The sequence below is a fragment of the Tiliqua scincoides genome, chromosome 1 (assembly GCF_035046505.1).
Source record: "Tiliqua scincoides isolate rTilSci1 chromosome 1, rTilSci1.hap2, whole genome shotgun sequence".
NCBI classification, from domain to species: Eukaryota; Metazoa; Chordata; class Lepidosauria; order Squamata; family Scincidae; genus Tiliqua; species Tiliqua scincoides.
Genome location: NC_089821.1, coordinates 80,162,377 through 80,172,759, shown reverse-complemented (window position 1 = coordinate 80,172,759; position 10,383 = coordinate 80,162,377).

Sequence of the window (10,383 nt, the reverse complement as noted above, 5' to 3'; positions counted from 1 at the left end):
ACCGGGAATGCTGCACTCCTGTGCGTGCCACCTAGAAAGCGCCTGCTGTGCTGCCTTGGGCAGAGGACACTCAGGAGGAACTGAGGCAGGAAGCAGCAAGTGAGGCAACCCTGCCTACCAGGCTCTGAGGCTCTCCACACTTTCCATGGAGTAAGCCCCATTAACTATAAGGGGACTGACTTCTGAGTAGACAGGCAGGCAGGCATCCTCCTGGGTGCTTAGGGAACACCCTCTCCACACCTTCCAGGGAGTAAGTCCCATTAACTATAAGGGGACTGGCTTCTGAGTAGACAGGCAGGCAGTACATTGCTGTACATTAATAAAAAAAAGACCTACCCCCAAAAAAGATCTAGTGTGTTTTTTTTGAGCCAAAAAAAATATGAGACATTGTCTTATTTTTGGGGAAACACGGTAGTACATATTATGACAAATGTTTTTTTAAACTTAAGACTATGACTTAGTCTTACTCGCCATAAAAATGTGCTAGCATTGGCCCTTGGTGATGGCCCATGTTGCAGTATGAGAAACAGTCTAGCATTTTATTTCTGAAAATTTAAATAAAATTGACCTGTTTGCTGTAAGCTTTTAACTACCAACTGCCTGCTGTATTCCAAGGTGATTTGGAAGATCTGATGACCTGGCAGAGGAAAACAAGGCTTGCAGAATAAATCATTGCTGCTAAACTCACTAAGCTACTACACTTGCCTCTTTTGGAACTGTGGTGTGGAGGAATCCCCATTACTGTTACCAACCCCTTCACTGACTCAGGCCAGGATATTTAAGCCATATGTGTTCTGAATTAGCATTATGGTTTAGCAAGAGTTCTGGAAACTGGTCTCTGCCTCCCCCTACAACTTCGTAGGAGAGCAAATTCCTGGTAAGGATCTCCTGCCTTGTTTCTGGATTCTGTCTCTATATTCATCCCTGCCCCAGTACTTTCCTTCTGCTTTCACCACCTCAAGGATTGGCTTAAGCTACTCTTCCTAAATGATGATCACTAGTGAATAAAATTCCTTTCCATGGGGTAAAATCACAACATGCATTTTCTGATATAGACTGGTTTGGTCTGTCCATCTTGTCACTGAACTGTCAGGTACTTCCTGCCGCAAACAGATGAACAAAGAAAGGAGCTTATCTGTCCACTTAGCAAGACAAACTAGTAATCAGTTGAGCATTTGTGCTCAGATACATTCTTGAAAGTGTGTGTTCAAAATGGTAACTGCAAAAGTGACTGAAAAGAAAATAAGATCTCCAGGATGGAAAGAAGAAATTGGACACTGAAATTGAGTTATGGAACATTTGGCATTATGGTCTGAAATTTTCATGTGCAGCAGTTTCATATGCCCATTTGTTGTGTTCTTGGGAATACATGAATACATACTTCCAGGGGAATTATTGGTTGTTAGCAGTTTTAATCCAATACCCTTGAAAAAGCAGCAAAGGACATGTGTCTTATTCCAATATGAACAGCTCACAATATTTTCTGAATACATAAAGATGTGATATTCCGATGTTGTAACTTTACCTCTACTCATAATTGAAAAGCTTCCTTTGGGAGGCTGCAATTGAAATTGGAGGAATGGTACCTGAGAGAGAGTGCTTAAGCCTTGCCTTATAGCCCTTTTTTCATTCACAATTATCCCATTGAAATTGTATTTCTCCCCCCCCCCCCCAGGGGAAGAGAGGAGGAACAGCTCAGGAAGTGTGATTTTTGACTGGGAAATACTCCATGGAAAACAGTTAAGCAAACCACTCCTCTCTTGCTACACTCTTTTCATTTTTAAAAAGTTGGGAGAAAGCTATAATATTTTAGTGACAACTCTTAGTCTTTGGATTAAGAGGAAAAACTTAACAGCTCAATCCTACCTAAATCCCCACTCCCACCAATTTCAGCCACACAAATGGAGCATGTGCTGCATCCTGCAGGGGGTAGTCCCAGATATCTCCCAAGTAAGAGAACATGTGTTCCCTTGCCTGGGGGTAAGCCCTCACTGCCCCACTGGGTCTACTTGGATCTGTGCCAACAATTTAGCAGATGCAAATTCTAGTGGACTCAGGAAGGTAGATCAAGGCCGTGAAGGGGAGTACAATATTGGTGGGATGCTGATATCCTCCACTTCCCAACCTTGATCCACCCCTCCCCAGTCTTAGCCCAGTTCCATCCACTCCGCCTCCCTCCCCCCCATGCTGATTTACCATGTTGTTGGCATGCTGTCATTTGTAGTGATGGCCCTTGCACTGCAAGAGTGCTAGTTCTCGAAGCACAAGGCCCCCCATAAGATTGGACTGCAAGTCAGTCTACTACTATATAGGCTTCACTAAAGACTCACTAATGGGTCTTAAATGGACTGGTTAGTACACCGAATGCTAAAATCTTTGTTTACCAGTGCCTTTGTCTATCTTGGAAAATAGGACAGTGCAGTAAATGAAGGGAAAAGACTGGACTATTTTGATTGTGAACAAAAAGTAGCTACTCCCATTTTGATTGGCTGGTTTGATGTGAGCACATGGGCTTTACATGCACTGCAGTTTGCAGTTTTTTTAGAACACGACCAGTGTTTAGGTCTTGTAAACAAGGAGATTCTTAAGCTACCAACTACTTAAGTAGGTTAACTGTATGTGTTTCTCTGTAGAGAAATGAGCTCTGGTTAAGTCCACACAAATATGCTAACCTTTAAAAATAAAAAAATAGCTAACAACTCCCAAAGATTTACTTTTTCCTAGGTTTAATGTTTCTCTAACATCCTCTTCAAGTCTGCCTTATTCTCAACTCCTGTAAGACAATCTTTAGAATCTGGATTAGGGCTGTAGTACATGTGTTACTTTGTTCATAAATACTAATTCAGTAGCTAATTCCCTTCTGATCAGGAATTAACATTAGTTGAGGTGTATATTTTGAGGTGTACTTCAATCTGACTTGTTCATGATATTGTTGCGGGGGGGGGGTAGCTTTGTTCTGAAGCCTAAAAAATTCCTCATGCTCGATATAAATTTCTCTTTTGCATGCATGGCAGAGCCTCAAGACAGTTCCTTATGCCATGGAAGTATTTGTGGTGTACGTAATTGCTACATAAAACAGGGTTTCTAGTTTTTGTTTAACTTTTCTTGTATCTTAGTTTTGAATGACATGGAAGAGACAGCTCCTTTCCAAGAAAGAGATGTTTCATCTGGGGAACTGCTAATTATTATTGTAAATAAAATGCAGATAATGAAAAAAGACACATTGTGGTGCATCGGTTACATCATGTAACAGAAAAGGTTGGCATTTTTGTGGGCCAGTTTACAAAGTTGTAATATTTCCGATAAAATATTCATTGATATAAACTGGATTTTTATGCATATTAATGTGATGGAATTTGATAAAATTGTAGTCTTTTTTGTAACTTTTTCTATGTTGTGAAAAATACAATTGTAATTTTTTATAAGTCCAGTTTACAATAATTTAAATGTTTTCAAATATTTTGAAATCTGATATTTCCTGGCCTCTGAGAGACAACTTTTTATGCATGTTGAGAAGATAATTCTTCCTGATACTGTAGTTAACATGTTTGGTAACTAATGGGTTTTTTTTCCAATATTGCATTGTGCAATAAAATAGTGGTGTGTTCCTGGATTTGGGGTACTAATGAGTGATAACTAAGCACCCTAGTCTAAATAAAATATTCTGAATCAAACTGGAATGCAGTAATATTTTTTAACATAGACATGTATGAATAAGTGGTTGGTTAAATTAAAATGCAATTAATAGCTTTTGAGTGGATTTTAGATATTTACGTCTGAAATCTGTTGCAGCCCTAACAGACACATTTCAAATTATCAGCATTTACTACATTGTAACTCTTCTAGGAATGTCAAGGTTTTTGTAAATTTCATTCCTTTAAAACACAGAGCACAATCCTAACCAGCTCTACTCAGAAGTAAGTCCTATTTTGTTCAATGGGGCTTACTCTCAGGAAACTGCGGTTAGGATTGCAGCCGTGCGCGCACGCACACACACACACCTCTCCTTGTACAGCTTATGTTACTATTAGTTTTCAGTTGTTTTTCCACATATGATATACTTTGCTCCATGGAGGGAAAAAAAAGACAGGGATAAGATGAGATGTGTCCCTATATGGTTGCTTTCACAGTCCTCAGGTATCCAAAATATGGGTACTAAAAGGGCAAATCAAAGAGTTTTGTCTTCTGTTTCTTGAAGGTAATTAAAATAGTTTTCCCTTACTCTTGGTCTTCCTAAACACTGTTTAAAAAATGGCTGTGTAGCAATGTTTTCATCCCTGAAGCAAGGCAGGCCGTGTCTTTTGTATGGAGTAGGCTGTGTTCTAATAAGTAAGAGGAGTCCTGCTGGCCCATCTAGGCCCATCTAGTCCAGCTTCCTGTGTCTCACCTTGGCCCACCAGATGCCTCAAGGAGCACTAGACACAAGATATCTGTATCCTATTGCCATTTCCTTGCCACATCTGGCATTCAGAGATTACCTTTAAAACCCAGAGGTTGCATATGCACATCATGGCTTGTAATGTAATGTGTGATTGGCTTTACCTCCATAAATCTGTCCAATCTAGGTGAGGTACCATCACAACTTCCTGTGACAAGTTCCACAGATTAGTTACTTGTTGAGTAAATAAATATTTTTTGTTTTAATTCTCCTGCCAGTGAATTTTAGTAGATTTCCCATTTCTGACACTGAGTGTGAGGCACAAGAATGCTCCTCTATCTGTCCTATGCATAATTTTATCTCTCTCACAGCCTAATTCACCATAACTTCCCACACAGTGTTGCAGTGGCACCAATGTAGCATCTGATGTATCCCGCAGGGGACTTTTGGAATGTTGAGGCCTCCTTGGGGTAAGGGAACACTTGTTTCCTTGCCCAGGTAAGCCACAGCTGCCATCATGGTTCAGCTGGGAGCTGAGCCAGGTATGTCACTGGCAAAAGTCCGTGTTGTTGACCTGTGAAAGTTCAGGCCCATGATGGAGGTTAGGATTCAACAGGTGCAGCTGCCACCAAACCCGCCTCATGTGGAGAGACTACAGCATTTGGGGCTGTTCAGTCTAGAAGGAAGGTGCCTGAGGGGTACCTTAACAGCCCAATCCTATGGGTGCATTCTGCTGGCATAACATGCTTTGTGGCTGTTGCAAGTACAAAATCTGCAGCAAGTTTAGAAGAACTGGCAGGATGGTGACAGGAACCCTTGCAGTGGCAACCTCCTCCAGCTCCATTACCACAGTCTTTGGCTGTGGTGATGGAGGCAGGCCTGCTTGTCCACCGTCTCTTCTCACCTTCTTCCTCCATCTTCCTTCTGGCACTCTGCTATAACAACAGACTGGGTTGGAACAAGAAAGTTTGGGAGAAGCACTGCACCATTTCCAAAAAGAAAAAAAAAGTTACCAAAACAGTAGCAGAGCAAAGATGGAAGACAGAAACAGAGGTGAAGTGGCTACAGAAGTGACCAGCGGTGTAGGGTGTTGCCTGTGCCCATCTACCACCTATGACAGTCCACTTCATCATGACTCCTGAATGGGCCAACTCTGGCTGCCCTTGAAAACTGTTTGGAAGCTACAGTTGATATAAAATGCAACAGCCTGTGTTGACCAAGGATGGCTGCTGGATATGCATCACTCCAGTATTAAAAACTTTGCTGGCTGACAAGTCTGCTTCAGGGTTCTGTGAGTGATCTTTTAAAATCCCGATCAGAAGGTGAAGGGCTTTCTCCACGTTTTCACCCTGCCTTTGAACTTTCCCCCAGGGAAGCCCCCCACCTCCTTCATTGCTGTTTAGTGTGTGGTTTAAACACACTTGCTTTACCAAGGCATTTAGAAGATGATGGTTGAAAACCAATACTAAATTATCAGCCTGTGATGCAGCAATGTTGCTGAAACTAAGCAGGCCAATACCTAAATGGGGGACCACCTGCATGTACCGACTTGAGTTTCATGAAGTGTCATTATTTGTTCCGTGATATATTAGTCAATTGTTTTGTTTTAATGTATTTTAAATTTATTTTGTTTAGTTGTTTCTGTAAAGCTATCTTGAAAGCCTCCAACTGGATGGGGAAAGGGGTGTATAAATATCTTAAATAAAAAGTGATGGAAATACAATATGCAGCATTGGAGGGGGAGGTGCTACCACAGGGCTTTGCCCAAGGCTTTCTTGAACCTGTACCAGTCCCAGGGCAGGCTGACTGAGGTGGTTGCCTCAAGTAGCAGAGTAGCACGGAGTGCCCACAACTGTCTGTCCACTTGCATCTACTAATCCTCTGCCTTCCATCACTCATTGGATTGGAAAAGAAAGAGGGGGACAGAACTGATACAGGTGCTGAAAGTTTTGTGTGACATTTAATTTCTTCTTTCTTCCTTCAATACATTAGGAAGATCAAATAGTGTCATTTTTTCTTTAAATATTTTAGCAGATCCTTTAATGTTTTCTTGTAGTGGCCCTTCTCAACATTTGATCTGGTCCCAATTTGTCCAGATTTCAAAATCAGAGAAATAACTTTTGCTTGGATCCAAAGTGCATTTATTTTTACGCAGGAGAGGGTTATCAATTTTATCTTTCCAGCTTTCCAGCCTTTTGTGCCATATCACACACACACCATTCCATATGGTTTTCAGGAGTAGCCTTTTGGATGTTAGGGGCAAACAGCTGTACTGGGAAGGGAAATAGTTGAACTGGGAAGGGTTTGGTTCACATACAGTAGAGTATTTTGCATGTTTCTTTAACCTAAGCCTATGCATCTTGATGGTCTTGTTTAAAAGTCTTGCATCACAGTTACCATTTCTAATTAAATTAGCTGATCATTAGCTTTCAGATTCTCAGCTGTCCTGATGTTAGGAGTTTTTCATGTCTTCATATCTCTCATGAAATCTAGCACTCCCTTATTACATAATCTTGATGTTAAAACTGAAGGATCTGAATCTTTAAAGCATTCTCTAATTACAGCCACCCTACTTATATCATAATAAACTGTTTGAGAAACTCCTCACTTCTATTCATTAACATGTAAATTATTGCTGTCCTCTTTTAAAGATCTATAGAAATCAGTTGATATCTTTTGCCATTCTTTCAAAATGGATAACCCTGCATAGAAAACAGTTTTGCCAATTCCCCTTTTCTGCTGCATCCCATGCTGCATGCTGTCCTGTTCAGGAGAGTCCCCAACCCTCAGGAGCAAACCTCAAAGGGATGCAGACAGTGGCAGAGGAAATAGGGATCAACAAAAAATGTCCCTCTTACAGAAACAGAAACTCTTCAGAACAACTTAGGATATAACCCAAAGAAATTTGTTGGTGTTAGCATTTTATTGCGGAAAATCTACCTCCTCGTGAAATCCTCAGTCTGTAACCTTGTAGTGGTTATCTACACAGGCGCTAGCCTTAGCCTTGTATGTTGGCAATGAAGCAAAGCACACTTTGCACATGCGCAGAGCAAACTTGCGCGGCCTTGGCAACATACTGAGTCTGAAGCTTTGTAGCCTGTCAACAAGGCGATGTTATAAAGAATCATATCTAGGAATGTGATTGTGGTTTAGCTAGGAGGACTACTGGTTACAGCCAGTGTGAGTCTTAACATCCTCTTAGAAAAGTCCCTATTATGCAGACTATTGACTCATGGGTTAGTACTGTAAACAAGATGAGAGAATGGAAAACCCCAGCCTGTTGTGTAATGTTTGGAGAAGGAATAAAAGGCAGAAAAGGCTGAATCTCAGAGCTTCTTCTGCATCAAGCCTTCCTTCTGCATCTAGCTACTATACTTGTCTGTTGTATTCATTGCTCTAACTCTTTGCTGTCTCAAGATCTAACTTTCAAACCCTCAGAGTGCTTCTGCTTTTAAAACTCTCCATCAGGCCACAAGATATAGTCTTGTGTGTCTCCCACCAAGCACCAAGGCCCTCAAAAGCCTTGGGTGCTCCCCAGAGCAGCATCATGCACTGCTACATAACCTACTACCAAATATCCTTAATCAGAACCCCGTGTACAAAATAATGTATATATTTAGAAATCTTAATGCCCAGATACTTGATTCTTTTTAGTTATTGCTGGTAACCTGCTCTTACTAGATTTTCAACTTTTTCACTTAACACAAAGCCTTGTTATCTGGTGTGCTCCCTGGGGCATTTGGTGGGCCGCTGTGAGATACAGGAAGCTGGACTAGATGGGCCTATGGCCTGATCCAGTGGGGCTGTTCTTATGTTCTTAAAACATTGATAGTTCTGAAATTGGAGTCTGACAGGGTTCCAATATCATCCATATAAAGGAGGGGTTTCCAAACCCTATCCTAATTATCCCTATCTGTGATTATTGCCCATGATGAAAAGAACATCTTACATCTTTGTTCAAGTTTTTTTTTTAAATTGTCAGCCCTGTAGCACTTGTAAAAAAGCATCTGGCTCATCAATAGGACTCTTAAGCCTTTATTCTGATGTCCTTGTTTAGAGAAAAAGTGGATCTAGTATTACAGCAGCTGATTCTGTAGCCTTAAAGGCAGAGTATTATTTATCATATGTTGTCAGTTGTGGGGTCCCAGATTCAAATACTATACAGCCCAATCCTATCCACACTTTCCTGAAAGTAAGCCCCATTGATTCTAATGGGACTGACTTCTGAGTAGACATGCTTAGGATTGGGCTGAAAGTCAATCATGACAGATAGTACCGGAAATAATTCAACTTAGTAAGCAACTGAGTTTACAGCTTAGTGTTGCTTGAGTATATTTAGCCCCTAAGCAGCAAGGCCATCTGATTCTGAACTCTTTGGCAAAAGTAATTATGCCAGTTGGACTACTATCCATGAATGCTCATTGGCTGCTTTTCATTCTTTTTCTAAAAAAAAAAAGGGGGGTACCAAAATGAATAAAAAAGGGAGGCAGGTTTAATAAGAGTTTCATTCCACAATTTGTTAGATATTTCAAGGTGCAGGAAGGATGATTCTGCAGGCCTTATGCAGTACAAGGGTGTTGCTATGTTTGCCATGTGACAAAATGATTGCAGAATTTTGAATTATGCAAAAACAGTGACAAGAAATATGAATATAACTTGGCTGCCCTAATTACAGAACTAATAGCTGTGTATGGGACTGTACTTTCTGTTTGTTGTTCAAACATTTTGAAAGACAAGCGGCATAATATTCAATCTTTTTAACTGACTTTTCAACACCATCTCATTATCCTTCACAAGAGCTGGCAGAACACAGTAAATACTGTTCCCCCCCCCCCCCCCATGAGAAGCACAGGAGTACCAAAGCCCACTGCAGCTGCTAGCATGTTGTATTTGGACACTGAAAACACATATTCCAAGCATTGTTCAGCCATAAACTCCCTGGGTATTCTGGCCTTAGGCAAGTCATCCCTGCTCTAAATCACTAAGGGCCCAATCCTATCCAACTTTCCAGCACCTGTGCAACCACAACACAGCCCAGAGATAAGGGAACAAGTGTTCCCACACCATGAGGAGGCCTCTGTGACTGCATCCCCACCACAGGATGCAGTGCATGCCCCATTGGCATGGCGGCACCAAGGATAGGATTGGGCCCTGTAGCTACAATTCTATACACACTTTCCTAGGAGAAAGTTCAACTGAACACAGTGGGACTTACTTCTGAGTAGACATGCATAGGATTGTGCTGTAAGTTGTTATGAGGGTAATGTAATCAGAATGGTAGAGCACATAGACACAGGCCAAGCCCATCCTGGCCCTATGCATCCTGTCCCCTCTTGTCACCTGGGTCTGTTTTGAAGAAGTTTTGAAGAAGCCTATATTCTTTGTTGTGCCTGTAATCCTCTGAATATGTCCTTTGCAGTATTCTGTACATCTTTAAGTCTGCACTCAGCAGGGAAACTGAATTCATGTCCACACCACAAACCTACCCGTTGCTTGAATAGGCTATCTCTTGTTCTGTCCAGCAGCCATTTTATGTATCCCTGTTTCTTATCTCTGCTTTTCAGTTCCAGTGAATCTCTAGTTGCTGTTTTCATTGCCACTCCAATTTCTACAGAACATTTGAAAGTAAGAGTTTCTTTTGAATACACTCACTGTGCAATCCACATACAAACTGGTCTCTTAATGCTTCATTAAAGCCTTTCTTGAAGCCACAGCATTCTGAAAGCTATTTGAATTCTGCTGCACATGAAGAACCAACATGTCCTCATAACAGCATCTCTTGTGAAATCTGAATCTTTTCTGATCAGGGGCCTTGGTGATAGCGCAAATTGTCCAGCAACATCTCATTCTGTCAAAGACATGCTTGAAAGCTTCTTATGCACAAAAAGCCAGTAAGTTTTTCTTTCTATAATGCTCAGTGATGCCGCTACATTTATTATTATTTTTTTCTGAGATAATCATGTTTACTTCAGGATACTACTCCAGCCTTTCTGTATAAGTAGACC